A 27,545-nucleotide genomic window follows, 5' to 3' on the forward strand; every position below is an offset into this window, starting at 1 on the left:
GATTAAACCTCGGTGAACAGCATCACTGCTTCTGTTGTATCATTTCAAGGTACGGAAGTTGGGGTGGTAATGTTCTATACTCAATCCTGAGGCCAAAGGATTACATATAGTCACTCTGGAATATTTTTAATATGAACAAAGCAAGGGACAGTTAAAGATCATGTGGTTAAGGTCACACACTTCTGACGAGCAGTTCCAGCATTTGTTAGAATTAAGAAGGCCTAGTTTGAAGAGCTTTGCAGGGGGACAAAAAGTTCTGTATAGTAACCAGTACTTGCATTGGAGTATATTGGGGGATATCTTGAGCTTGGTTGCATGTTTCCAAATCAGTGACCAATTATTATCAGTTAGGTGGATTGGGTTTCCCTAAGGCAGGAGTCTGACCACTTCCTTTGATATTTATGGATGGGTAATAAAGCGGATTCTTGGAGAATCTTGTACATTTTTTGAGCTTGTGTACAGAGGGAGGTAAAGAGGTACATTTGTTATGGATATATGGGTATTGAGGGTTTCAGAAGTTTTGGTTGCGATTGATCGCTATTTTGTGTTTTAGGAAGTTATAGAATTCTTTGTTGAGAACAACTGAGGAGGCTTGAAGTAAGGAGAATGGGATGGGGTTGTCTGTGTTAAGCACATTTCTGATGTATAGAATATTACGGGTTGACCTGAAGTGCCAGTGAATGGCTTTGCCATCAATTTTTATTAGAGGGTTGTGCCAAATAAAAGCATATGAGGAATGTTTGATTTGGATAGAGCTGTTCTTGCCCAGCTGTTTTACAGCATGCATTCTATCTCTAGGAATATTTGTGAAATGTTGGGGTTTAAAGTGGTCTTCTGAGATAGTTGCAAGAGGCACCCATGATCAGAAGAGGTCTTTCCAAATTTCTGTCCAAAGGGGAGGTGGGAGTAGGGGGTTTGGGTTGAACCAGTGTATGGACTGCTTAAGTAGGAAAGCCATTTGCATCTTTGTGAAGTTGTGTAGACCCACTCCTCCTTTCTCTTCATTAAGTAATTGGATCTGGGAAGCACTTCTTGATGAATTGGGTAGTGGACTTCTTCAGAGATTTGAAGAAGGAATCTAATAATTGAAGGGGTAACATATTAACATATTAATGATAAAGTTCACTTGCAATCAGCATTTTGGTGTATTCTAATCTGCCCCACCACTTCATGTGTTTAGGGGACTGAATTTGTTTCAGTAGGATGCTTTCAGTATATGTGCAAGATTCAGACAGGGATTTGCCTGGATGTAGGCCCAAGTATTTCAAGTGGCCTTGCCATTTGAGGTCTGTGTTACTGATAATTGTGGGAGTGCAGATGGGGTTGAGAGTAGGCTTGGAAGGAAGATGACTCAACATCAACAAACTTGCCACCAGGTTGACATTTGTACACCTACCACTCTAAAAGCAACCACATTTCTCCATATTAGATTATGTAACACTGTTTTAACATACGAAAGGTGATGGGTGAATTTCTTTATTTATTTCCGTGTCACTGGAAAATAATAAAAGCTGCTTTCCTGTCTATTGTTTTTGCCCAGGATGCCACTCCAAATAGAGATCACCCATATGCAAATCAGGCTTAGTCCACCTTGCATAGAAACTTTCCAGCTACACTGCCACACTAAGTCCTCTCCAAGTGGGAACATAAGCAACACCAGACTAGTTTGGGTTATCAGGTTGTTCCTCCACAGTGGGGTACAGGGTGAGTGATGTGGCACTGAGCCAAAGATCCAAGTAAGGACATAAGCATTGCCTTTATGGAGTTTCAAATTCAATTCAAAGAACAAAAAGTGAATTCTTCAATGCTTCAATTTAGCTCAGCAACTAGTAATTACTTATCTTACAGACAAACTAAACAAGCATTAGAAATGCAATCGGGCTCGGATTTATTTGAGTTTGAGCTAATGGCATTGTAAATGCCAATGTATTGTTGCTATGTGTTATGGAGTGTGTTCATGTGGTGTGTACTGCCAGTGATCTCCTTGTGAGTGTGAGAATATTGCACCGTTACTGCCTGTGATGTTCTTCTTGTGAGTGTGAGAAGCTTGCACCTCTGCTGCCTGTGGTCTCCTTGTGAGTGTAAGAAGCTTGCACTGCTGCTGCCTGTGATGTCGTTCTTGTGAGTGGGAGAAGATTGCACCTCAGCTGCCTGTGGTCTCCTTGTGAGTGTAAGAAGCTTGCACAGCTGCTGCCTGTGATGTCCTACTCACTACTCTACTCTACTCACTACTCTGCACTCACTACTCACTACTCTACTCACTACTCTACTCACTACTCTACTCACTACTCTGCACTCACTACTCTGCACTCACTACTCACTACTCTACTCACTACTCACTACTCTACTCACTACTCAACTCACTACTCTAATACTCTACTCACTACTCTACTCACTACTCTACTCACTACTCTACTCACTACTCTACTCACTACTCTACTCACTACTCACTACTCTGCACTCACTACTCACTACTCTGCACTCACTACTCTACTCACTACTCACTACTCTCCACTCACTACTCTACTCACTACTCACTACTCTACTTTCTACTCACTACTCTACTCACTACTCACTACTCTACTCACTACTCACTACTCTACTCACTACTCTACTCACTACTCTACTCACTACTCTACTCACTACTCTAATACTCTACTCACTACTCTACTCACTACTCTACTTACTGCTCTACTCACTACTCTACTCACTACTCACTACTCTGCACTCACTACTCACTACTCTGCACTCACTACTCTACTCACTACTCACTACTCTGCACTCACTACTCTACTCACTACTCACTACTCTCCACTCACTACTCTACTTTCTACTCACTACTCTACTCACTACTCACTACTCTACTCACTACTCACTACTCTGCACTCACTACTCACTACTCTGCTCACTACTCACTACTCACTTCTCTACTCACTACTCTGCACTCACTACTTTACTCACTACTCCACTCACCTCACTACTCTACTCACTACTCTACTCACTACTCACTACTCTGCACTCACTACTCACTACTCTACTCACTACTCTACTCACTACTCCACTCACTACTCTACTTACTACTCTACTCACTACTGACTACTCTACTCACTACTCTGCACTCACTACTTTACTCACTACTCTACTCACCTCACTACTCTACTCACTACTCTACTCACTACTGACTACTCTACTCACTACTCTGCACTCACTACTCACCTCACTACTCTACTCTACTCACTACTCTGCACTCACTACTCACTACTCTACTCACTACTCTACTCACTACTCTACTCACTACTCTACTCACTACTCTACTCACTACTCACTACTCACTACTCTACTCACTACTCACTACTCTACTCACTACTCACTACTCTGCACTCACTACTCACTACTCTACTCACTACTCACTACTCACTTCTCTACTCACTACTCTGCACTCACTACTTTACTCACTACTCTACTGACCTCACTACTCTACTCACTACTCACTACTCAACTCACTACTCACTACTCTGCACTCACTACTCACTACTCTACTCACTACTCTACTCACTACTCACTACTCTGCACTCACTACTCACTACTCTACTCACTACTCTACTCACTGCACTCACTACTCACTACTCTACTCACTACTCTACTCACTACTCTACTCACTACTCACTACTCTACTCACTACTCTGCACTCACTACTCACTACTCTACTCACTACTCTACTCACTACTCTACTCACTACTCTACTCACTACTCTACTCACTACTACCTACTCTACTCACTACTACCTACTCTACTCACTATTCACTACTCTACTCACTACTCACTACTCTACTCACTACTCACTACTCACTTCTCTACTCACTACTCTGCACTCACTACATTACTCACTACTCCACTCACCTCACTACTCTACTCACTACTCTACTCACTACTCACTACTCTACTCACTCCTCACTCCTCACTACTCTGCACTCACTACTCACTACTCTACTCACTACTCTACTCACTACTCTACTCACTACTCCACTCACTACTCTACTTACTACTCTACTCACTACTGACTACTCTACTCACTACTCTGCACTCACTACTTTACTCACTACTCTACTCTACTCACCTCACTACTCTACTCACTACTCTACTCACTACTGACTACTCTACTCACTACTCTGCACTCACTACTCACCTCACTACTCTACTCTACTCTACTCTACTCACTACTCTGCACTCACTACTCACTACTCTACACACTACTCTACTCACTACTCTACTCACTACTCTACTCACTACTCACTACTCACTACTCTACTCACTACTCACTACTCTACTCACTACTCACTACTCTGCACTCACTACTCACTACTCTACTCACTACTCACTACTCACTTCTCTACTGACCTCACTACTCTACTCACTACTCACTACTCTACTCACTACTCACTACTCTGCACTCACTACTCACTACTCTACTCACTACTCTACTCACTACTCACTACTCTGCACTCACTACTCACTACTCTACTCACTACTCTACTCACTGCACTCACTACTCACTACTCTACTCACTACTCTACTCACTACTCTACTCACTACTCACTACTCTACTCACTACTCTGCACTCACTACTCACTACTCTACTCACTACTCTACTCACTACTCTACTCACTACTACCTACTCTACTCACTACTACCTACTCTACTCACTACTCTACTCACTACTCTACTCACTACTCACTACTCTACTCACTACTCACTACTCTACTCACTACTCACCTCACTACTCTACTCACTACTCACTACTCTACTCACTACTCACTACTCTGCACTCACTACTCACTACTCTACTCACTACTCTACTCACTACTCTACTCACTACTCTACTCACTACTCTACTCACTACTCACTACTCTGCACTCACTACTCACTACTCTACTCACTACTCACTACTCTACTCACTACTCTATTCACTACTCACTACTCTGCACTCACTACTCACTACTCTACTCACTACTCACTACTCTGCACTCACTACTCACTACTTTACTCACTACTCTACTCACTACTGTACTCACTACTCTACTCACTACTCTACTCACTACTCACTACTCACTACTCACTACTCTGCACTCACTACTCACTACTCTACTCACTACTCTACTCACTACTCACTACTCTGCACTCACTGCTCACTACTCTACTCACTACTCACTACTCTACTCACTACTCACTACACTACTCACTACTCTACTCACTACTCTACTCACTACTCACTACTCTACTCACTACTCACTACTCTGCACTCACTACTCACTACTCTGCTCACTACTCACTACTCACTTCTCTACTCACTACTCTGCACTCACTACTTTACTCACTACTCCACTCACCTCACTACTCTACTCACTACTCTACTCACTACTCACTACTCTACTCACTCCTCACTACTCACTACTCTGCACTCACTACTCACTACTCTACTCACTACTCTACTCACTACTCCACTCACTACTCTACTTACTACTCTACTCACTACTGACTACTCTACTCACTACTCTGCACTCACTACTTTACTCACTACTCTACTCTACTCACCTCACTACTCTACTCACTACTCTACTCACTACTGACTACTCTACTCACTACTCTGCACTCACTACTCACCTCACTACTCTACTCTACTCTACTCACTACTCTGCACTCACTACTCTACTCACTACTCTACTCACTACTCTACTCACTACTCACTACTCTACTCACTACTCACTACTCTACTCACTACTCACTACTCTGCACTCACTACTCACTACTCTACTCACTACTCACTACTCACTTCTCTACTCACTACTCTGCACTCACTACTTTACTCACTACTCTACTCACCTCACTACTCTACTCACTACTCACTACTCTACTCACTACTCACTACTCTGCACTCACTACTCACTACTCTACTCACTACTCTACTCACTACTCACTACTCTGCACTCACTACTCACTACTCTACTCACTGCACTCACTACTCACTACTCTACTCACTACTCTACTCACTACTCTACTCACTACTCACTACTCTACTCACTACTCTGCACTCACTACTCACTACTCTACTCACTACTCTACTCACTACTCTACTCACTACTACCTACTCTACTCACTACTACCTACTCTACTCACTACTCTACTCACTACTCACTACTCTACTCACTACTCACTACTCTACTCACTACTCACCTCACTACTCTACTCACTACTCACTACTCTACTCACTACTCACTACTCTGCACTCACTACTCACTACTCTACTCACTACTCTACTCACTACTCTACTCACTACTCACTACTCTGCACTCACTACTCACTACTCTACTCACTACTCTACTCACTACTCTATTCACTACTCACTACTCTGCACTCACTACTCACTACTCTACTCACGACTCTACTCACTACTCTACTCACTACTCACTACTCACTACTCTGCACTCACTACTTTACTCACTACTCTACTCACTACTGTACTCACTACTCTACTCACTACTCTACTCACTACTCTACTCACTACTCACTACTCACTACTCACTACTCTGCACTCACTACTCACTACTCTACTCACTACTCTACTCACTACTCACTACTCTGCACTCACTACTCACTACTCTACTCACTACTCACTACTCTACTCACTACTCACTACTCTACTCACTACTCCACTCACTACTCACTACTCTACTCACTACTCACTACTCTGCACTCACTACTCACTACTCTGCTCACTACTCACTACTCACTTCTCTACTCACTACTCTGCACTCACTACTTTACTCACTACTCCACTCACCTCACTACTCTACTCACTACTCTACTCACTACTCACTACTCTACTCACTCCTCACTACTCACTACTCTGCACTCACTACTCACTACTCTACTCACTACTCTACTCACTACTCCACTCACTACTCTACTTACTACTCTACTCACTACTGACTACTCTACTGACTACTCTGCACTCACTACTTTACTCACTACTCTACTCTACTCACCTCACTACTCTACTCACTACTCTACTCACTACTGACTACTCTACTCACTACTCTGCACTCACTACTCACCTCACTACTCTACTCTACTCTACTCACTACTCTGCACTCACTACTCACTACTCTACTCACTACTCTACTCACTACTCACTACTCTACTCACTACTCACTACTCTACTCACTACTCACTACTCTGCCCTCACTACTCACTACTCTGCCCTCACTACTCACTACTCTGCCCTCACTACTCACTACTCTACTCACTACTCACTACTCACTTCTCTACTCACTACTCTGCACTCACTACTTTACTCACTACTCTACTCACCTCACTACTCTACTCACTACTCACTAATCTACTCACTACTCACTACTCTGCACTCACTACTCACTACTCTACTCACTACTCACTACTCTGCACTCACTACTCACTACTCTACTCACTGCACTCACTACTCACTACTCTACTCACTACTCTACTCACTACTCTACTCACTACTCTACTCACTACTCACTACTCTACTCACTACTCTGCACTCACTACTCACTACTCTACTCACTACTCTACTCACTACTCTACTCACTACTACCTACTCTACTCACTACTACCTACTCTACTCACTACTCTACTCACTACTCTACTCACTACTCACTACTCTACTCACTACTCACTACTCTACTCACTACTCACCTCACTACTCTACTCACTACTCACTACTCTACTCTCTACTCACTACTCTACTCACTACTCACTACTCTGCACTCACTACTCACTACTCTACTCACTACTCTACTCACTACTCTACTCACTACTCACTACTCTGCACTCACTACTCACTACTCAACTCACTACTCACTACTCTACTCACTACTCTATTCACTACTCACTACTCTGCACTCACTACTCACTACTCTACTCACTACTCTACTCACTACTCACTACTCTGCACTCACTACTCACTACTTTACTCACTACTCTACTCACTACTGTACTCACTACTCTACTCACTACTCACTACTCACTACTCACTACTCACTACTCTGCACTCACTACTCACTACTCTACTCACTACTCTACTCACTACTCACTACTCTGCACTCACTACTCACTACTCTACTCACTACTCACTACTCTACTCACTACTCTACTCACTACTCTACTCACTACTCACTACTCTACTCACTACTCACTACTCTGCACTCACTACTCACTACTCTGCTCACTACTCACTACTCTACTCACTACTCTCCACTCACTACTCTACTCACTACTCACTACTCTACTCACTACTTTCTACTCACCACTCTACTCACTACTCTCTACTCTGCACTCACTACTTTACTCAATACTCTACTCACCTCACTACTCTACTCACTACTCTACTCACTACTCACTACTCTGCACTCACTACTCACTACTCTACTCACTACTATACTCACTGCACTCACTACTCACTACTCTACTTACTACTCTACTCACTACTCTACTCACTACTCACTACTCTACACTCACTACTCACTACTCTACTCACTACTCTACTCACTACTACCTACTCTACTCACCTCACTACTCTACTCACTACTCTACTCACTACTCTACTCACTACTTTCTACTCACCACTCTACTCACTACTCTCTACTCTGCACTCACTACTTTACTCAATACTCTACTCACCTCACTACTCTACTCACTACTCTACTCACTACTCACTACTCTGCACTCACTACTCACTACTCTACTCACTACTATACTCACTGCACTCACTACTCACTACTCTACTTACTACTCTACTCACTACTCTACTCACTACTCACTACTCTACACTCACTACTCACTACTCTACTCACTACTCTACTCACTACTACCTACTCTACTCACCTCACTACTCTACTCACTACTCTACTCACTACTCTACTCACTACTCACTACTCTACTCACTACTCACTACTCTACTCACTACTCACTACTCACTACTCACCTCACTACTCTACTCACTACTCACTACTCTACTCACTACTCACTACTCTGCACTCACTACTCACTACTCTACTCACTACTCTACTCACTACTCTACTCACTACTCACTACTCTACTCACTACTCACTACTCTGCACTCACTACTCACTACTCTACTCACTACTCACTACTCTACTCACTACTCTATTCACTACTCACTACTCTGCACTCACTACTCACTACTCACTACTCTACTCACTACTCTACTCACTACTCTGCACTCACTACTCACTACTTTACTCACTACTCTACTCACTACTTTACTCACTACTCTACTCACTACTCTACTCACTACTCACTACTCTGCACTCACTACTCACTACTCTACTCACTACTCACTACTCTGCACTCACTACTCACTACTCTACTCACTACTCACTACTCTACTCACTACTCACTACTCTACTCACTACTCTACTCACTACTCACTACTCTACTCACTACTCACTACTCTGCACTCACTACTCACTACTCTGCTCACTACTCACTACTCTACTCACTACTCTCCACTCACTACTCTACTCACTACTCACTACTCTACTCACTACTCACTACTCTGCACTCACTACTTTACTCACTACTCTACTCACCTCACTACTCTACTCACTACTCTACTCACTACTCACTACTCTACTCACTACTCTGCACTCACTACTCACCTCACTACTCTACCCACTACTCTACTCACTACTCTACTCACTACTCACTACTCTACTCACTACTCACTACTCTACTCACCACTCACTACTCTACTCACTACTCTACTCACTACTCACTACTCTACTCACTACTCACTACTCTGCACTCACTACTCACTACTCTACTCACTACTCACTACTCCACTCAGTACTCTATTCACTACTCACTACTCTGCACTCACTACTCACTACTCTACTCACTACTCTACTCATTACTCTACTCACTACTCACTACTCTGCACTCACTACTCACTACTGTACTCACTACTCTACTCACTACTCTACTCACTACTGTACTCACTACTCTACTCACTACTCTACTCACTACTCACTACTCACTACTCACTACTCACTACTCTGCACTCACTACTCACTACTCTACTCACTACTCTACTCACTACTCACTACTCTGCACTCACTACTCACCACTCTACTCACTACTCTACTCACTACTCTACTCACTACTCTACTCACTACTCTACTCACTACTCACTACTCTACTCACTACTCACTACTCTGCACTCACTACTCACTACTCTGCTCACTACTCACTACTCTACTCACTACTCTCCACTCACTACTCTACTCACTACTCACTACTCTACTCACTACTTTCTACTCACTACTCTACTCACTACTCTCTACTCTGCACTCACTACTTTACTCAATACTCTACTCACCTCACTACTCTACTCACTACTCTACTCACTACTCACTACTCTGCACTCACTACTCACTACTCTACTCACTACTATACTCACTGCACTCACTACTCACTACTCACTACTCTACTTACTACTCTACTCACTACTCTACTCACTACTCACTACTCTACTCACTACTCTGCACTCACTACTCACTACTCTACTCACTACTCTACTCACTACTCTACTCACTACTACCTACTCTACTCACTATTACCTACTCTACTCACTACTCTACTCACTACTCTACTCACTACTCTACTCACTACTCTACTCACTACTCACTACTCTACTCACTACTCTACTCACTACTCACTACTCACCTCACTACTCTACTCACTACTCACTACTCTACTCACTACTCTGCACTCACTACTCACTACTCTACTCACTACTCTACTCACTACTCTGCTCACTACTCTACTCACTACTCACTACTCTGCACTCACTACTCACTACTCTACTCACTACTCACTACTCTACTCACTACTCACTACTCTGCACTCACTACTCACTACTTTACTCACTACTCTACTCACTACTCTACTCACTACTCTACTCATCTACTCTACTCACTACTCACTACTCTGCACTCACTACTCACTACTCTACTCACTACTCACTACTCTGCACTCACTACTCACTACTCTACTCACTACTCACTACTCTACTCACTACTCACTACTGTACTCACTACTCTACTCACTACTCACTACTCTACACTCACTACTCACTACTCTACTCACTACTCTACTCACTACTACCTACTCTACTCACTACTACCTACTCTACTCACTACTCTACTCACTACTCTACTCACTACTCACTACTCTACTCACTACTCACTACTCACCTCACTACTCTACTCACTACTCACTACTCTACTCACTACTCACTACTCTGCACTCACTACTCACTACTCTACTCACTACTCTACTCACTACTCTACTCACTACTCACTACTCTACTCACTACTCACTACTCTGCACTCACTACTCACTACTCTACTCACTACTCTACTCACTACTCTATTCACTACTCACTACTCTGCACTCACTACTCACTACTCACTACTCACTACTCTACTCACTACTCTACTCACTACTCTGCACTCACTACTCACTACTTTACTCACTACTCTACTCACTACTTTACTCACTACTCTACTCACTACTCTACTCACTACTCACTACTCTACTCACTACTCACTACTCTGCACTCACTACTCACTACTCTACTCACTACTCACTACTCTACTCACTACTCACTACTCTACTCACTACTCTACTCACTACTCACTACTCTACTCACTACTCACTACTCTGCACTCACTACTCACTACTCTGCTCACTACTCACTACTCTACTCACTACTCTCCACTCACTACTCTACTCACTACTCACTACTCTACTCACTACTCACTACTCTGCACTCACTACTTTACTCACTACTCTACTCACCTCACTACTCTACTCACTACTCTACTCACTACTCACTACTCTACTCACTACTCTGCACTCACTACTCACCTCACTACTCTACCCACTACTCTACTCACTACTCACTACTCTACTCACTACTCACTACTCTACTCACTACTCACTACTCTACTCACCACTCACTACTCTACTCACTACTCTACTCACTACTCACTACTCTACTCACTACTCTACTCACTACTCTACTCACTACTCACTACTCTGCACTCACTACTCACTACTCTACTCACTACTCTACTCACTACTCTATTAACTACTCACTACTCTGCACTCACTACTCACTACTCTACTCACTACTCTACTCACTACTCTACTCACTACTCACTACTCTGCACTCACTACTCACTACTTTACTCACTACTCTACTCACTACTGTACTCACTACTCTACTCACTACTCTACTCACTACTCACTACTCACTACTCACTACTCTGCACTCACTACTCACTACTCTATTCACTACTCTACTCACTACTCACTGCTCTGCACTCACTACTCACTACTCTACTCACTACTCACTACTCTACTCACTACTATACTCACTACTCACTACTCTACTCACTACTCTACTCACTACTCACTACTCTACTCACTACTCTGCACTCACTACTCACTACTCTGCTCACTACTCACTACTCTACTCACTACTCTCCACTCACTACTCTACTCACTACTCTACTCACTACTTTCTACTCACTACTCTACTCACTACTCTCTACTCTGCACTCACTACTTTACTCAATACTCTACTCACCTCACTACTCTACTCACTACTCTACTCACTACTCACTACTCTGCACTCACTACTCACTACTCTACTCACTACTATACTCACTGCACTCACTACTCACTACTCACTACTCTACTTACTACTCTACTCACTACTCTACTCACTACTCACTACTCTACTCACTACTCTGCACTCACTACTCACTACTCTACTCACTACTCTACTCACTACTCTACTCACTACTACCTACTCTACTCACTACTACCTACTCTACTCACTACTCTACTCACTACTCTACTCACTACTCACTACTCTACTCACTACTCACTACTCTACTCACTACTCACCTCACTACTCTACTCACTACTCACTACTCTACTCACTACTCACTACTCTGCACTCACTACTCACTACTCTACTCACTACTCTACTCACTACTCTACTCACTACTCACTACTCTACTCACTACTCACTACTCTGCACTCACTACTCACTACTCTACTCACTACTCACTACTCTACTCACTACTCTATTCACTACTCACTACTCTGCACTCACTACTCACTACTCACTACTCTACTCACTACTCTACTCACTACTCACTACTCTGCACTCACTACTCACTACTTTACTCACTACTCTACTCACTACTCTACTCACTACTCTACTCACTACTCTACTCACTACTCACTACTCTGCACTCACTACTCACTACTCTACTCACTACTCACTACTCTACTCACTACTCACTACTCTACTCACTACTCACTACTCTACTCACTACTCTACTCACTACTCACTACTCTACTCACTACTCACTACTCTGCACTCACTACTCACTACTCTGCTCACTACTCACTACTCTACTCACTACTCTCCACTCACTACTCTACTCACTACTCACTACTCTACTCACTACTCTACTCACTTCTCACTACTCTGCACTCACTACTTTACTCACTACTCTACTCACCTCACTACTCTACTCACTACTCTACTCACTACTCACTACTCTACTCACTACTCTGCACTCACTACTCACCTCACTACTCTACCCACTACTCTACTCACTACTCACTACTCTACTCACTACTCGCTACTCTACTCACTACTCACTACTCTACTCACCACTCACTACTCTACCCACTACTCTACTCACTACTCACTACTCTACTCACTACTCTACTCACTACTCTACTCACTACTCTACTCACTACTCACTAGTCACTACTCACTACTCTACTCACTACTCTACTCACTACTCTACTCACTACTCTACTCACTACTCTACTCATTACTCACTACTCTACTCACTACTCACTACTCTACTCACTACTCACTACTCTGCACTCACTACTCACTACTCTGCTCACTACTCACTACTCTGCACTCACTACTCACTACTCTGCTCACTACTCACTACTCTACTCATTACTCTCCACTCACTACTCTACTCACTACTCACTACTCTGCACTCACTACTTTACTCACTACTCTACTCACTACTCACTACTCTACTCACTACTCACTACTCTACTCACTACTCACTACTCACTACTCACTACTCTACTCACTACTCTCCACTCACTACTCTACTCACTACTCTACTCACTACTTTCTACTCACTACTCTACTCACTACTCACTACTCTGCACTCACTACTTTACTCACTACTCTACTCCTGTGTCAGTTTTCTGATGTTAGTGTGAGCCTCCCTTCTATGTCAGTGTACCAGCCTTAGAGCCCCATGTGATGTGATTGTCTCCTTATAAACTGCTTATTACATACTAAGTAAGCTTAGAAGAAGTAACAATATGGATGACCACTGGGGGTGGGGGAGAAGGGGTAAAGGATAAAGATGGAGAGTTCTGGTGATCTAAAAAATGGACCAGGGGTGATGAATATTTTAGGTAAGAAACTTGAAAAAAAGTGGAAAGTAAAGAGCAACTTTACTAAATGTTAGCGCAACTGATCCCAGCAATCAATGTTTCTGTGTGCGTTTTTCAATTGAGAGAGAAATATTGGCGAGCTGTATTTACTAAAAAAGGCCTGTTCCTGCATTCTGCCACTGCACTGCTCCATGATGCACAAGCAGGCACCATTGTGCAAAGGTGTGTGTGTGTGTGTGTGTGTGTGTGTGTGTGTGTGTGTGTGTGTGTGTACGTGTGTGCGTGTGCGTGTGTGTGTGTGTGATGGTGTGAAAACTAGATCTGATGCATGTGATTCTCTACATTGCTGGCCGGCTGTTCATGCGCGCACAGAGCTGAAGGGAAAAAAAACACAGCAGTGCACACGCTCCCAGCACCATCTGCCTTCAATTACCGGCACCTCGGACAGCTGGTAATTGAGGATTTATGTATTCTTCTGCGCGTGTTTCTTAAAAAGTACTGTGACTGCCCTTGAAACTACAGGAAAATTCTTTCAATTATCTCCGCCGTGAACGCGGCACTCTGACAGCTCCTGCGATGGTGAACGCGCTCCCACTATCTGCATTGCATTACACGGGCACTCTGACAGCTCCTAATTAAGATTAATAAGTCTGCCGTGCACGTAACCGCACACTTTATGCCATGAAACTGAAATAAATGACGGCCGAAAAGTAAATATAGCCTATCACGTCAAGGCTACTAAATAGACACCACAGCGAAAACTAATCACTAGGCACATGCCATAAAAACGGCGGCGCGCAGTAAAGAATGTGCCAGCCCGGACCCCTTTCAGAATTCTTTTTTTTTTTTAATACATAAGAGCTCGGAAGCTCCGCCCCCCACTTCGTGGTGGCGTAGGCCCGAGCCCTAAAAAACAATGGTGTGGAACAGTGGTATAACGCCGACATTCCCATCCATCGCTGTTTGGCTTTGGTGAGTAACCCTATGTAAGGTGGATATGCCAAAACCATAATCATCATCATCATCAAACATCTTTATTTTGGCATATCAGCCATAAAAGAGCAGTAAAACTGCAATATAAATGCATGTTAAGTACGTAATAAAACAATCTATTAAAACAGTCGATTGGGATAGAATAAAGTGTTAAAAATTAATACAGATAAAAATGAGCTGGTTATCACTTTAGTACTGAGGAAAATTGAATTTTGCCTTGTCATGTGTCCCTACGTGTTCCCCATTATATGTTATATGTGCATGATCGATATGCATATGTTCCCCTTTGACCGAATAAAGACGCAATTCTAGTTGTGTCCAACGTTAGTATGCCAGTTATCCAGTCCTCGTGAAAGCAACGAGTATTAGGCCTATGTTGCCAACGTTTTACATTGTGCACGTTAATTCATCGAGTTTTCCCCGTTTCTAGGCCTCAAAGGGCCCGGACACCAGATTCAAGCTCCAGTCTCCTGAAACCACTCCGAGGAGCGATACAGCCCCTCCCGCATCCCTGACCCTTCGCTTACTTTCTGCCAAGCAGCGCGGTGCCCGGCCTGGCCTGCCTGCCTGTCTGCCAAGAATATGTTATGCCTCTAGTTATCAGTTCAGCTCCCCGGCTTCACATTCCTAAGCTAACGAACCGCATAAACATCTTCAGCTATAGTCTAGTCTTCCTGTCTCCATGCAAGAGAATTACTGAATTAATATCCATAGAAGATTCATAGCACACGCAATACATGTAGAATATATGCATGCACCAGCCTTAGTGTCAAGTAGCCTTTGCTCTGATGACTTTTAGATTCAATCAACATGTACTCCAAACACCAGATACCAGATATGCTATAGGTACATGTCGTCCTGACATCCCAGACTTTAGTCTCCTCTTTTAGTGCAGAAGTCAGAGCCCCCAGCTCTCCCTAGTTACACGTCATGCCCGTTTGCGCGCACCAGTAGGTTAAAGGTTCCAGCTGCCCAGGTAGCCCCCTCCATGTATCCACCCATTTATGACACTTCTGTGACGTTTTCATCACATGTCTTTGTGCACGCCCTGTGCACGCCTTCTTTGTACGCCCATATGTTCTTATCTTACGTTTGTCACTTGTTACGCCTACTGTATGCAATGCAATTGTACTGTTTTACTATATATACTGTGTAATGTTAATGAGACGTTGCAGCTGCCATTCCATTCCATTGCATGCCACTTCATGGTCTTTAGGCTCGAGCCATCCGATTAAAGCCATTCTGACTCAGATATCACGGATCCTGCCTCTTATTTATTGAGCTATCTGTTTTAGTTAATGTATAGAAAAATAGTACCGGTAATTAATTATTTATTTACTACATAGAATGGCGCCCGAATAGGAACGAGCCCCTTCCCCACGCGCCGGCGATGTAACGCAGGCCCCCTGACCCTTCTACAGCCGTGACGGACCTCTACTGCGCACCTGCAGATATTTCTGCTCAAGTCTCCCTCAGGCCCACGGAGGAGACGGAGACTGCGGTCCGGCATCCAGACGAGGCGGTGAGGAAGGCGGGTCGTTCCGACCAGAGCCCAAGCCGAGAGAGCAAGGTCCGAGGTATCCGGAGGCCCACCTGTAACCGAAGCCCGAGGCGCATGCGTAGTGCGTAGCAGTAACCAGACGTCGTAGCAGTCCAGTCCAGTCCGAGGCCTTCAGTTTGCTTCCCGGTGAGTACCGTTGCTGGGGGTATCTAGACGGGTGTTCATTAATTTGTGCCCGGTCCGACGGGTTTGGGTACACAGATCCGGTCCGACGTGTTCACCTAGGTGGATACGGTATGACGTGTCTCTTTAGGAGACCGGTATGTTCTGTGCTGTTTTAGCAGTGCATCTAGTAATTCTAGTAAGTCCGTTCTCGAGAAATTCAAGTATTGTGTTTTCAATATATCAGGTAGTATTCTGTTCGAACTGTTATTAATGTGTTCTTGATGTCGTGGTATGAATGATTGTTTTGCTATTCATTACTGTGTTCATTGTGTATTGTGTTCAAGTTCAAGTACGGTTCAAATATGCCGCTGTTTTCGAAACTACGTCAGATAAAAACGAGAAAAGGGTTACTCGAAGAATCAGTTCCTGTCCCTCCCAGGGACAGTCCTGGACATTTCATGTATCATAAGCATGGCTTAGATGCCATACTGTATCTAGATTTATGGGTGGACTACACCAAACATCTCGAAGAGAAATATAGATGGCCTGTTTCAGGAACATGGGATGCCGAGTGCATCATGAGAGTAGAAGAAGCATTATGGAAAAAGAAAGCCAGACAATCCCAGAAAGATGCCATAGAGTTATGGCGTAAAGAATCTCATAAAAGAACAGAGAAAGAATTCAGAAAAGCAGAATTAAGTAGAGAATCCTCCGAAAAAGCCCAAGAAAGGGAACTACTAGAAGAAGGTGAACGAGTTAGAGCAGAACAGTCAGACAGACAGAGAAATGCCCTTATTAAAGGTATGTATCCTCTTCTCGCCGAGGGTTTGCCGAAGGCGACCCCGGAAGCACTCCATCATTTACCGCCACCCTTGGTTCCGACTAAGCTGCGTCATAAACCGACTGCAGCCGAAATTTTTCTTTCTTCCTATTTAGACGACACTGTCCCAGAATATGCTAATACAGATCCTACCCCGCCAGTCCAAGTTCAAGTCCAGCCCCCTGTTAATAATGTAATTCCTGTGCCTCCAGTCGTTGGTCCTGTCCATGCGCCAGTCCCCCAGGATCAACCCACATTACGTATCCCTACTGTACCAGTCACGTTACCAGCAGCCGCACATCCAGTATTAATTGACGATTCCAGTTCAGGAGGGGCAGGGGGAGGTGCTCCTACTACCCCGCCTCAAACAAGGCGACGGACGCTGAGAGATGTAGCGTTACAGCGTACGCCAAAGCTGGCTACGTATGACGCCCTCAGAAAGTATCTTACAGAGTGCGGACCTGATTGTAGATATGATCCCGTGCCAGGTGAAGATAGCATGTTAATATATTCCATACGTTTACGACGAGTTGCAAGCTTCTTGGTTACCATATCAAATATGGAACCACATCTAGACAGAATATACCACTTTATTCAAACAGGGGAGAATCCAGAAAGTATTCACGAAGCTATGGCACACAGGAAAGTCGAGATTCAAGGCATGATTTTGCAATTTCTGATAAATTGTTTAATAAGAGAACAGGATTATCCTGACAAAAACAGGGAAGATATGAAAGTCTTGACAAGATGGAGTGACAATATAGCAGAAGGAAAACACAGAACACAAAATTGTGTAGAATCTATGTACAAAAGGATTCGTAAAGAAATTATAAGTATACACCAAAAGGAGGAAGAAATGAGAGTAGCCGAGAAAGAGAATGACTCTGCAGACGAAGAGGTAGACAGCGAGATTCCCACTAGAATAGCGTATGTAGGTAGAACGAGACTTTCCGATAGACACACACGCCTAGATTACAAGAAAGTTTTTCCTCCTCCTGTACCAGAACAGTGTTCTCTTGAACAAATATTCCAGGCTACCGATAAAGTTCTGAAACTACGAATAGGTTACAGTGAGCTTAGTACCATGCATGAACAAGAAATAGCCCGATCAGCAGTCCGATGGGTTAGTGATTCTGCCACGTTTCCAGACGAAGTAGTGGCCCAAATGTTTCTGAAACTGCCCCCAGCCGAGCAGCGACTGGTGGGTATGTACATGATCCAGCACCTCATCACACTGTACGAGAGTCAGCATTCTGATCCAGGTCCCTTATATAATGTATTGAACGAGTTACTACTAAACAGATGGAAAGGTCTAGGTACCGATCTAATTAGCGTCATTTTAGAACAGCGCCACAAATACAGAACGTTCTTGACTCCGCATTTTGTTCCTGTTTCACCTCCGTTCTACATAGACAGACAGAATCCGTTACGAGAAGTGCATCCAGTTAAGGGAGCGGGGGGTAATCTTGAACGAGTATTTGTTTACACCCCTATCACGAAAATAGAACTACTAGAAATGAAAAAGTTAATACCCTGTCACGATAAAGATCCAGCAGGGTTCCATCGAGAATTAAAAGACATGCTCCGTATGGGAGAATACACGTATCCTGATATCATCAAAATGTTAAAGGTCCTGTTGCCTGCGGGCATATATGAAAAACTTAAAGAAAAAGAATGGGAGGTGGGAGAGAAAAAGATAGACTGGACCGCGTTAGAGACCGAAGATAATATACGAGTCCCAGGTACTGGTCTTGGGGATAAAGCCAAAGAGTTGCCCGAACTGTTAATACAGGTCTTGCCAAGATTACTAGCCACGAAAAAGGAAGATTGGGATGCCATCTCAGCCTGTAAACAGAAACAAGACGAAGACACTAGTGATTTTTATTCCAGATTTGAGAAATGTTTCATTATTAATAGCGGCCTGAAAACAAGTAGTGAATCGTATCCACATCTTTTTGTTACCAAACTAGTTGAGAATTCTTTACCGCAAGTTAAGAATAGAGTATTGAAAGTCGAAAGTACTTGGCAAGCTAATACCCCGTCTCAGATGCTCCAGATGCTACAGTATCACCAGAACAGAATCAGGGAAGAGCAAGAACACGAAAGGAGACGTATGAAAGACACGAAAATGAAAGTACTAGTTGCACAGTCTGTTCAACCAGATAGTCAGAAGAGGGGTCCGAACCCGACTAGTCATTCTGCAGCTCCTGTTAAAGGGACCTGCAATTACTGTAAACAGCCAGGTCATTATATAAACGAATGTGCAGTTCTGAAACACAACATAGCTACAGGTAAGACGAAAGAGAGACCACGTCCTCCTAGACAAGAACATGTTCCGCAGAATTCCCAGCCACCGCAGAACGCACAACAGACAGTTACAGTACCGCAGCCTATAGCTGCCACACAACACGTTACACAACAGATGTACCAGTACGCACAGTCAGATTATCCAGAATATCAGCAGTATTCATGAAACAGCCTAGAGAGGGAGGTTGGCTTGCCTCTCATCGAGGTTCCTGTAGATCAAGAGGGTCCCTATGTACACAGTCAAGTATTAGGGAAAGACAGAAAGTTTCTGATTGACACAGGGGCAAGTAGGACTACCATCAGTCATGACGAGGTTCCAGGGGCTCCACTCTCAGGCTCAAGAAATGTTTCCCTGGGATTTTCAGGAAAGCCTATTGTTAATGAAATATCGAAATCAGTTTCCCTAGAAATTGGTCCATTGTCCCGAACTACAGACTTGTTACTTACGAAATCCTGTCCCGAAAATTTACTTGGTATTAAAACATTGAAAGAATTAGGAGCGGTAATATGCTGTTCCCCAGAACGAGTGAGATTGTTTTTACGTGATTTTAAAGGTCATTATGTGTTACGAGATTTTGATCCAAGATTACTGAATGTACCACAGCATTTATGGGCGCAAGGTCCAACTGATGTAGGTTGTATGCATATTACACCCTATCGTGTCACTCTGAAGCAAGGTGTTGTATTACCCCGAATCAGACAGTACAAATTGCCACCCGAGGCTGTAGCAGCCTTATCGAAAATTATTGACGAGCTTATTGCTCAAGGAGTGGTTGTAGAAACTGACTCCAATGTATGTAATTCTCCTATCATTCCGATTCTTAAACGTACTGACCCAAATGCACCTCCAGTTTATCGATTAGTGATTGATCTTCGAGAACTTAATAAATGTATCATACCCAAGTACCCTGTAGTTCCAGATATCTCTTCCCTATTGACAGCCATTGATTCTGAAGCTACGTTCTTTACTGTTATTGATCTCAAGAACGCATTCTTTAGTGTCCCCATTCATCCAGACAGCCAGTTTCTTTTCGGATTCTGTTTAAATGGAAGAAGCTATAAATTCACACGAGCTCCTCAAGGTTTCACAGAAAGTCCTAGTATTTACAGTCAAGCACTTAAAAGACAGCTAGACAGTATTCACATGCCAACTGACACTGCCCTGCTCCAGTATGTCGATGATCTATTAATCACTGCCCGTACAGAACGTGACTGCGAACGTGCGTCACTTACAGTTTTGTATTTTCTGGCCGAGATGGGGCACAAGGTGTCCCCTTCGAAACTGCAATTCTGTGTCCAGCAAGTGGTATACCTTGGACACTTACTGTCCAAGAGGGGTAGACAGTTGACACCTGACCGTATCCAGTTAATAGCACATCTTCCACAGCCCAAGACACAGAAGGAGGTACGAGCTTTTATCGGCCTCACTTCTTACTGCAGACAATGGATTCCTCAGTATGCATATCTAGCTAAACCACTGATACAGTTAACGACACAGGAGGCAGCGACATCGACTGTCCTCCCTTGGACCCAGGAACATACACTTGTTTTTAACGAGTTAAAGAAAGCTTTATGTAATGCACCTGTATTAGCGACACCAAACTACAGTAAGCCTTTTACACTTTTTGTCACTGAACGTGATGGTACAGCATTATCTGTTCTCACACAAGATCAAGCAGGACAACACAAGCCTTGTGCTTATTTTTCTAGCACATTAGATCCCGTAGCCCAGGCTTTGCCCGCGTGCCTCAAGTCAGTTGCAGCCACAGCTCTAGCTATCAGACAAAGTGATTCCATAGTGTTAGGACACTCCCTGACAGTACAAGTTCCACATTCCGTGGAAGTTCTTTTAAACCGAACACAGACTCAGCACTTGACAATTGCACGTTTAACAGGATATGAACTGACACTGTTTCAGCCACACATAGAGATCAGACGCTGCAATATTTTAAATCCTGCTACACTTTTACCCTCGAGTACATCGAATCCTGCCACACATGACTGCGTGGAAGTTATTAACATCATGACGAAGCCAAGACAAGACTTGACAGACATTGCATTACCTGATCCCGACCTGACACTTTATGTGGATGGTTCATGTATGAGAACAAGTACAGGAGAACTAGTAGCCGCGTATGCAGTGACTACTGAAACTGAAGTTATAGAAACACATCGTATTGACACCCTGTCTGCTCAAGCAGCAGAGCTCATCGCTCTGACCCAAGCCTGCATACGAGCTAAGAACCTGAAAGTAAACATATATACAGACTCACGTTATGCATTCGGAGTCGTTCACGACTTTGGAGTACTCTGGCAAGAAAGAGGTTTCATGACCTCTCATGGAGCCAAGATTCAGCATGGCCCCCTCATTCAAGCTCTGTTAGAAGCAATACATTTACCGACGGCCATTGCCATTATGAAGTGCAAAGCACATACGAAAGCCACTGACACCATTTCTCAAGGTAACGATCTAGCAGATCGAACAGCCAAGCTTACAGCTCAGACTCCAGACACTCCAGTTAACACGACAAAGACAGATATTCTAGATCAGACTACTTGTATGACAGTTAAAGACCCTACACGAGATGTACTAGACATACAGTCACATGCTACTCCCGATGAAATCAAGAAATGGTCTGAACAAGGAGGGGTCCAGACAGATCAAGGATGGTTGACAAACGGAAAAGCCACATGGTTTCTCCCCGACTCTATGGTTCAAGTTATTATTAATACCGCACATAGTCCAGCACATTTAGGAGAGAAAGCCATGTTAGACAGCATCCAGAATATTTGGTCTAACAAGCATTTACGAGCAGCAGCTAAACAGAAAGTACGTACCTGCATGATATGTTGTCAGTTCAATCCAGGTAAAGGTGTTCCGGTGGAACAAGGTGGATTCCATCCTCCTGACCACCCTTTTGAAGTCCTCCAGATGGATTATATTCAGATGGATCGATGTCGAGGTTTCAAGTATGTCCTCGTAGTTGTATGCGCTTTGTCCAGATGGACGGAAGCATACCCAGTCCCAGATTACACTGCCGCGACCACTGCCAGGCAGTTGGTTCGTGAGTATTTTCCTCGCTATGGTTTGCCCAGGGTCGTATATTCAGACAACGGCCAACCATTCTCATCCGAACTCATGAAACAAGTATCTCTTCTGTTAGGGTACCAGTGGAAGTTCCATTGTGTACGACACCCCGAGGCAGCTGGCCTCGTCGAGAGACATAATCAGACTCTGAAAATCCGCATTGCAAAGGTTTGCGCAGAAAAAGGCGTAGATTGGATGGTAGCTCTGCCAGTCGCCCTTTTTTACATGAGAATGGTCGCTCACTCCCGTTCAGGTCTGTCACCTTTTGAGGTTGTATTCGGTCGTCCCCCGAACATGTGGGGTACACCAATGCCACGTAAAATAACTGATGTTGACAGTAATATGCTGACAGATTACCTAGCTTCCTTGATGTCTGCACTACTCTCTTGTCTTTCACAGGTTGCGGCTGCCTTTCCAGACAACACCCAAGTGAAACCGCACGAGGTCGTTCCAGGTGATCTGGTTTTGATCCGGAATTTTGATCGTTCAAGTCCGCTGGAGCCCCGCTGGAAAGAGCCGAAGCTTGTTCTGATGACCACAAGGACCGCCGTCAAAGTGGAGGGCCGCAAAGGATGGCTCCACTCCAGTCACGTTAAACGTTTTCATGGACTCCGTCCAAAGACTTTTTTCAAGGACTGCCCAGATACTGACTCTAAACTCCCCCTGTTAGAGAAAACTCCGCAGCAGGAGTATAAAATGAAACTAAGGTCTAGCAAGTCAGACAGTTTAATTGTTTAAGTCCCTCTCGGGTGAAGCGGTTAGACAGGTTCCTGACATGTATGAGATAGACCCCCATAGTGAGAGAGTTAGTCGAAACTCCAAGAAAATACGTTACTGTAAAAATTTGCGCAGCAGATGCGTAATCACGTTACTGTTTATGTTATTTCTGAGTCTTACGGTTACATGCATAAGTTATGTTTTACATGTATATTTTCCTCCTATTGATTCACATGTACATTTGTCTTCTAATGATACAGTAGAGCACACCTTTAGTGAACTACCTCCTCACGAGTTATCCTACAGACTTGCCATGCGCAACAATACTTTTATCCGAATGTTACACTATTCACACCAGACTAGCAATGCCACTAATTGTTGGGTGTGTGGTCGACTCCGCCCTTTCCAGACACCGAAGGGAGTTCTGCCACTCTTTCCCTATCCGTTTTCACACAATGGTTCGTGTGGAGCATGGTTTACGATAACGTCATCCTCAGACGATAAGTCCCTTTTGAATAGAACATGTTTCCCAGACAAGGAAGGACTTTCCCATAGAACAGGGTTAGATCTAGAAAATGAAGTATATGATCTAGGTAATTATTCCTCGAATTTCATGGTTTTGAATGTTCAGTCCGAGACTACTCCAGGTTTGCCTGCTATTACAGTCCTACCAGTGAAAGGCGAATTATGTGTCAGAAAGAATGGTTCAGTACATCTAGGACATAGTGATTGTACTACTGTGGTTGAGTATAGTGACAGTGGGAAATCTAATTTCAGAGCCTCACGTCATTCGTATTTTGTGTGTGGTCAGACCGCATATGTTCGTCTGCCCCTCGATTGGGATGGAACATGTTACATTGCCTTCCTACTGCCACCAGTTTTCCTAGCCCCATCCGATTATCACAGAAATACACATCTAGTACACGTTAGACATAGAAGGGAGACTGAGTCCCCAATTGTCGATCAAACTGAAACTGCCTTAGAACAGTATACAGACTTCAATAAAGGTTTCTTTTTCTTCATAGGTCCTGTCCAAAATAGTAAGCTAATACGTAGGCTAACCAGAACCCTTGAAGCAGTAGTGAATGAGACTACTTCCGCTCTAGGTAACTTAACTGAAGAACAATCTGCTATGAGATTTGTTGTCCTTCAAAACCGCCTTGTCCTTGACGTCATACTGGCCGATAGGGGCGGAGCTTGTAGAGTCATCGGATCTAGTTGTTGCATTTTCATTCCTAATAACGCACCGTCTGTTTATTCAGCTATAACCAGACTTCATAAAATAGCCCATCAGTTACACCAGAATCCAGGCACCTGGACATGGTCCGGTTGGCTCTGGAGTATAATATCTGCCTGGGGATGGAAAGTATTGTCATTCTTAGGAATAGTAGTAATGATCATATTCAGTTGTTGTCTATGTTTACAATGTGGCCCTGCGATTTGTGGCTTGTGCGCTACCTCTTGTATTCCTAGTCCTAAGTCCCGTTCCAAGAAGATTCGAGACGAGCAAATGATGCTATATGAACAGATAGATGGTATCATGAATATTGATGTTTCCTGAAGGAAACGTAGGGCACAAGGAGGGAATGAGGAAAATTGAATTTTGCCTTGTCATGTGTCCCTACGTGTTCCCCATTATATGTTATATGTGCATGATCGATATGCATATGTTCCCCTTTGACCGAATAAAGACGCAATTCTAGTTGTGTCCAACGTTAGTATGCCAGCTATCCAGTCCTCGTGAAAGCAACGAGTATTAGGCCTATGTTGCCAACGTTTTACATTGTGCACGTTAATTCATCGAGTTTTCCCCGTTTCTAGGCCTCAAAGGGCCCGGACAGCAGATTCAAGCTCCAGTCTCCTGAAACCACTCCGAGGAGCGATACAGCCCCTCCCGCATCCCTGACCCTTCGCTTACTTTCTGCCAAGCAGCGCGGTGCCCGGCCTGGCCTGCCTGCCTGTCTGCCAAGAATATGTTATGCCTCTAGTTATCAGTTCAGCTCCCCGGCTTCACATTCCTAAGCTAACGAACCGCATAAACATCTTCAGCTATAGTCTAGTCTTCCTGTCTCCATGCAAGAGAATTACTGAATTAATATCCATAGAAGATTCATAGCACACGCAATACATGTAGAATATATGCATGCACCAGCCTTAGTGTCAAGTAGCCTTTGCTCTGATGACTTTTAGATTCAATCAACATGTACTCCAAACACCAGATACCAGATATGCTATAGGTACATGTCGTCCTGACATCCCAGACTTTAGTCTCCTCTTTTAGTGCAGAAGTCAGAGCCCCCAGCTCTCCCTAGTTACACGTCATGGCCCGTTTGCGCGCACCAGTAGGTTAAAGGTTCCAGCTGCCCAGGTAGCCCCCTCCATGTATCCACCCATTTATGACACTTCTGTGACGTTTTCATCACATGTCTTTGTGCACGCCCTGTGCACGCCTTCTTTGTACGCCCATATGTTCTTATCTTACGTTTGTCACTTGTTACGCCTACTGTATGCAATGCAATTGTACTGTTTTACTATATATACTGTGTAATGTTAATGAGACGTTGCAGCTGCCATTCCATTCCATTGCATGCCACTTCATGGTCTTTAGGCTCGAGCCATCCGATTAAAGCCATTCTGACTCAGATATCACGGATCCTGCCTCTTATTTATTGAGCTATCTGTTTTAGTTAATGTATAGAAAAATAGTACCGGTAATTAATTATTTATTTACCACAGTGCCACTAATGTTCGTTAAAATTGTACAAGCATAGGCAAGTGCTGAATTATCCCTGAAATCAATAGGATCACCTTTTGTCTCGATAAAAATAAAGTGCAATTGTTTCCCTATATCCCTTATGTACAACATTTTCAGAAACAGGGCGGAGTTGGTAAAGAGAAAAAATAAAATGGGGCAGTGCTTTCGAAACTGAATCTAAGAATGGTTGGATCACCAATTTCCTACCTCCATTACTGCCTCTCCCTCGCCTAAGTTAGCTGACCATGAGCTGTGTTTATACCTGATTCACCATATGCAGTGCAGAAACCTAGAGAATGCAATTATTATATACTATCATATGTCAGATTACAAGATCCTGTAGGCATCCCGATACCACCTGACTCCTATGTTGTAGCAAACTGGGATCAGCCATTTAAGCCAAGCCTTTTTTATAAGCTGGGCAAAAGAAGAGAATGTGCATCACAGAATCAGTAGACATGCCTCAGGGCAAGCAGTTTGTTGTACCCTGTACATAGAGACACTGGTAACCATGTAGTATTATTCAAGTCTTCTTTATTGGTTGCAAGTCAAGGTAGCCTCAATCTCTGTCCAGCCAGCTCTGGTAAGGTACTAGCAATGTACCAGCCCCACCAGGAGCAGC

Source organism: Lissotriton helveticus, chromosome 3_1 (assembly GCF_964261635.1).
Source record: "Lissotriton helveticus chromosome 3_1, aLisHel1.1, whole genome shotgun sequence".
Taxonomy (NCBI): domain Eukaryota; kingdom Metazoa; phylum Chordata; class Amphibia; order Caudata; family Salamandridae; genus Lissotriton; species Lissotriton helveticus.